The sequence below is a fragment of the Leiobunum rupestre genome, chromosome 5, assembly GCF_980474605.1.
Source record: "Leiobunum rupestre chromosome 5, qqLeiRupe1.1.hap1, whole genome shotgun sequence".
In the NCBI taxonomy this organism is placed as follows: domain Eukaryota; kingdom Metazoa; phylum Arthropoda; class Arachnida; order Opiliones; family Sclerosomatidae; genus Leiobunum; species Leiobunum rupestre.
Genome location: NC_143388.1, coordinates 13,650,937 through 13,656,936, shown reverse-complemented (window position 1 = coordinate 13,656,936; position 6,000 = coordinate 13,650,937).

Below are 6,000 nucleotides of genomic sequence, written 5' to 3'. Positions count from 1 at the left end.
GCATTAATAACCCGATGACGGTTTGAAGTCTTTAATCTAGCTGCCTACACTATCAAATCCCACTTCTTTCGCGCTTATAAGTTTCGTAATCTTAATTTGCGTATTTATAAAATGGAAGCCATAAATTCGACGCGGATACGACGGCGGAAATTTGACAATCTTGGAGATAAAGCACCGAAAAAATACCTGTTAGTAAAAGTTTAAAATAATGGCTTTTATTGGGGAAATTCTTAAACCTTAGAACGTCAAATTCTTTTCAGTCGAATAAATTCAAATTCAAGTTCAAGTTTATTAGGAAAATATTTTTTAGTACATTTTACAGGGGTGTAAGGGCTAAGTCATTGGCTGACTCGTAAGCCCTGCTTTGGTGCTTATTCAGTTATCAAACATTTAGATCAAATTAACAAAAGGAAATATACACAATTAACACTATATAAAAACAAAAAAAATCAGTATATTATATTTACAAAAAAATAATAGGGAAAAATATAATTACTCACTAAATAATAAAACAGACAGAAAGTAAACAGCGGTAAGAGAGTTTCAAGGGTAGTCCTACTCCGTAGGTTTTTGTTCTATCAAAAATAGCTTAAGTCTCTTTTTAAAAGTATAGATGATTTCGTGTATATCGATTTTAATGATTATGGAATTAAACAATTTGATACCATTATATAATATTGAGGTTATTTTCTTGCTGGTGTTACATTTAGGTAGTTTAAACATTCGTTTTGATCTAGTATTAACAGATTTTTCTGTTTTTACTAAAATTTTATTATTACCGTGGAAATCTTTGTACAAAAATATGATGGTTAAAAAGTTATATAGCTGGAAAATGTTTAGAATCTGGTTGTTTAAGTATAGCTCCCTTGTATGGGTTAAGAACGGTACGTTATTTATCGATCGAATAATCCTTTTTTGAAGCGTGGTTAGTCTGCTTAAATTGTTTTTTGATGTATTACCCCAGATACAGAAACCATAGCTGATCTTTGTATAGAATAGAGCGTAATATATTTCTTTTAAAATTTTATGCGATAAGATATTTTTACATTTGTGGGCCATTCCACAAACTTTTCTTAATGAGTTACATAACTGATTGGTTTGCACGTTCCAGTTTAGGTGCTGTTCAAAGTATATTCCCAAATATTTGTAGCTATGTACCCTTCTTAAATTATAATTATCTATATGCAAATTTTCGCTAGTGCTAGTGTCTTTTCCTATGTTACTGAAAATGATATGTTCTGTTTTATCAAGGTTCAAACTTAAGTTATGATTTTTGAGCCATTGGTTTATTTTTTCTAGCATCTGGTTAGCTTCACTAATTACATAGTCAATACCCTTACCTCCCAAAATTAGCAACGTATCATCTGCGTATAAAAAAGGCCTGTTTTAATAATGTTTGTTATATCATTGATATATAAATTAAATAGAAGTGGAGAGATAACAGAACCTTGTGCTACACCATTGGCTTGGTATTTTTCTTCTGACAGAATGCCATTTACCTTGGTAACGCAGACTCGGTTTGACATATAGAACAGTACTGATAAAATTCATCATCTTAGACGTTTTGTTTCCCCGCGATTTGACGATTTTAAACTTTCCATTATGATTAGGAGCTGGTTTTTATCAAAAATTGATTTCCAAAAGAATTTAATTTTAATTTTCGTATTCTCATTTAAAGATTTCAACCATTGTTTTCTTATTTTTTTAACGAATAAGGCATTTTTTTTTAAAGGATCGATACTCCATACCATGTCGATAGTTCGACTAAAACATTTTGTAGCTATTATAAATAAATAATAGCAATAAGTATGACACTTCCTATTATTTTAACGCTAATTTCCTGATCGAACCTATTTTCGACACTGACATACTCGCCAAGCTACGATTTGGACTTGAACTGATTAGCAAGTTATCCTCCTTGGTAGTAGTATATTTCGCCTTAGGCCTATTTAGACACTAGGAGGTTCTGTGCAGATAACTAAAACATGGTTGCGCAATAGGTCTGTAATTCAGTTCAGTGACAATTTTTCCCAATTGACTACTTATTGTTTTTTGTTACTTATGCTATTAGTAAAGTAATTTTCATTAGCTAATTCTTCTTGAACGTATATTATATTATGAAGCGTAATTTTATTGGTCAGCATAAATACTTTTGATTGCCAGTTTATTCAGCATTAAATTAATAGTAGTAGGTTTTAATAAAGGTTTTCTTTAATTTACAGTTCATTTCAGAATAAAAACACCAAGGTCATATACTGTTAGCAAGTTAGGAAATAGCTTTATTTCCTTATTACGATGGTTGTAAAGAATATTCAATTTATATTAAATGATATCATCAAAAATTGAAAATATGTCAGTACAAATGAAATCATAGCCACGGTACGGAATAAAACATGAATTATTTTAATTTAATGGCAATTTAATTAACCCCAGGAAAACGTGTTGGAGTTATCCTTACACGTTTTAGAATGGCTTTACTTCGGAAATTTACACGCTAAGTAAGTCGAGGGGTCCGACATTCGTACAAGTCCTGTACACACTAGAGAAACATTATTTCAAAAATCTTGAAATCAGTTTGAAAATCAAGAAATCTGGGCGAAACCAGTTCCAAAATCTCGAAATCAGCCTAAATACCTAGAAATCAACACAAAAATTGTGCTCTGAAATTTCAAAATCAGTTTCCGATTTCTGAAATCCTTTTCAATTTGCAAATGAAGGAACCCTGGCTTTCAAAATTGGATAAAAATCAATTGTATTTATTATTAGATAATTACTAGAGACAGTGTTCACAAAGTATTTGTAGTAAAATCTTATGGGAGTTCTATGAAGCATGATGCATTGTTATAAAATGGGTTTTTATCAATAATTTACGTTCTTTACCAAGAGCCACATTAGGTGGATATAAGATAACACGCAATAAAATACATATATTTGATTTCACAGTTTCTCGTTATAAATGTTTCAGCCAAAACCTATGGCGGTTTTTGGCTATGTTATAAAACCAATTCCAAATTTCGTAATGGATTTATTGGTAATATGCGCCCTGACAAACATATTTCACTAGATGGAAGTACAATTTTGGGAACAGTTCCAGCCGTTTTACTTTCTTGAGAAAAAAAAGGTTCTGAAAATGACAAAAAAATATGTGTTTTCGTACTTGCTTGATTTGAAAGAACTTGAAATTTTCAAAGTTTTACTATAAACAGATTCCGAATTGTCTATGGCCGTTCGTGCTGATTCCAGTGGCGTAGCCAGGGGGGCACAGGGGGCACATGCCCCCCCGAAACGTATGGTCGTACGTACAAATATTTTATTTTTTTTACTTTTTTTTTCAATGGTGTGCCCCCCCCGAAACAAAATCCTGGCAACGCTACTGGGTGATTCTCTAATTAATTAAGGAAGGAAAGTAGCTTTCGCTTTTACATTACAAGAATTCGTATAGTGGCTTGATTTAAAATTAGCAAAACTTTCCTTTTATTAAAAATATGGCCTCTATGTAATATAGTGCGATTGTGGTATTTCAAAGTATTAACTGTCTCGTCCAACTTGCTAGTTTTGCCTTGTCAATCGCGAAACGGTGGCGTTTGGAATTTTTATATTTTTATGAAAAGGTCATTGGCGTTGACCTTCACGTACGGTATCCATAAGACTAATGAAATATTTCATCGCGTTTGCGACTTGTACGAAGCGATAAGCATCGGGCGGGGAAAGATTCCCAGGACTCGAGTGCGCTTCCAGCGAAGGGGGCTTGATATAAAAACTGTTGTTTTATTGAGAATTAGTTGGAACATGAAACTTGTGACGACCTCTCTCTCGGTATCTATCTATTAAGGCCATAGTTTCTAGTTCTGTGTTTGGAATCCGGCTCTCAACGAATACCATGTCCACGACAAGTGGGGCGAGCTCTGTTGTCGCGTTCTCCTCAATTACCTATCCGCCCTATCGTTCCTTCGTGTTTTTAGCACCAAATTTATATTTTGTTGCTTTAGTTAAGTTTGGAAAATTTCGCGCTTGTAGAACGAATCCATTAGATAAGAAGTAGGAAGTGGTACGTGTTCCAAAGAACTTTGACGGATAAGCGGGAAATTTTTAAAAAGTAACTGTTTTAAAATTGAAAGCATCAAACTCAAAAACAGCTGGGAAAATTGAATCGATAATACTTCAAAATTTATTTTCTAATTCGCCATTAACTTCTTTCAGAATCGCTTCTAACAGTTCAAGTGTGTAAACGAATAGAAGCGGGTTTTCAGGAACGAAAATGAAGAATTTTCTAAAGTTATTCAGTTTTTGAGGTAGTATAAGATTTTTTGAAAACATTCGACGAAACTTTTAAATTTTAAATGTTTAACTCGACGGTCTGACCATTCACTGTTATTGATGTACTAGCCTGTATAGCTTTGACTGTACTAAAGTGATTACTTAACTGATTACAGATGTAACATTACCAAAGGTTGTACTTAGTTTTTTGTGCCAGCTAGGTATAGGAGCAACAAACACAAGGATAACGCAGCTAGCCTTTAAACACGCTAACGCAGTGTTGTGTACAAATTTCATTGGACGAGCCTTTACGCTGAGCGTTTTCCCCTTCCGATGGCAGCAGGCGCTAAGGCGTCTAACCAATGAAAAATGTACACAAGAAAATCCACACTTTTGACGGGTTGCGTTGACCTTGTGTGGGGTGCTGTGTTTGTTGCTCCTATAGGTGCCAGTAATCGGTGTACTGACTTTTAGGAAGTGGTTAGCCCCTTAGCTTAAGCATAAACGGAACATTTAACTCCTAAAGTACTGGTACATCAACAGCAACGTTTCTTTCAACTGCATTAATATCAGTTTGAAATGGAAATAAGGGGAAATGTTTAAAAGTGATGAAGTCTACCATCCCCGAGTGTGCAATGCTAAAAATGTCGTTTGCGCAAGCCAAACTCGAACCAGGGAGTCGTCCATCACGAGTCATCACCATCATCAAGCCGTGCCAGCGTGTGGCCTCCCTTCGTACGAGCGTGTCCAGGTACGGCCGCGTCACCCGCCGAGCGCTAACCAGTCGATATGGCCGGGCCCTCCCGCCACGCGCACCTTCTTCCTACAGATTCATCCATCAATTCCCAAAAATTGAACCGTACGAATTAGTCGAGCGTTTAGTCCGAGACAGACTTTACCCGCTATCCGGCGCTTAACTGAACTCTTCGCTGATACGTCTTAGTTTTGAAAATTCGCCAAGCGATGAAGTAAAACCAACGAAATATGGAAAACGGGGATAACTGGTCAGCGATCCATCACCGGACCTCATGGTCATCGTCCCGCGTAGCTATCGAGGACCGTACGGGAAAGTTTTCGAGACTCGTTGAACTATTACCGAAGAAATTGTTGAGCTCAATCAAGAGCTCTCGAAGACAAAACGAGTTAGGCGTATTTACAACATCGGGACCTGTTATATACAATAAGAAAATCTCGATGATTTTTGAGGGCACGAGGTTGACTGTGATCTCGTTGTGTGGCCCGTTGTGGCTTCGTGGATATCCGCCATCATCGGTGGTCCATTCTGTCTAACGATCCTAAAACTCCCGAGACTTATCCTCGGGAATCAGAAGGCCCCCGTCTGGCCCCTTCAGTCTCTTCGCTTTTGAGGATAACCAAAATTACCAGGGCTCGAACACGAACCTTTTCTTTCCCTTTCGTTCAATTTCGGTTTTTTCCATAACTTGAAAAATGACATTTTCTTTTTTTATTACAGACAAATGTGTTTTTCTCGGTATCCCGATCTGGCTTTCGAGGCTCTCACCTCAAGGATATGTGGATTTTTCCCTCTATCACTTCTCTTTCTCATTCTAACATCTCCAGACAGTCTCTCGTTTTTTCTCAGATGATTGATTGTTATATCACTCGTTTTCATTGTTACCTAATTCGCTCATGCTATGCCCCCCCCCCCAACCCCACACACTCTCTCACGTCCAAATCCTTATTACACCACTCGTGTTTTTCAGGGAATTATAGTTAATAAGT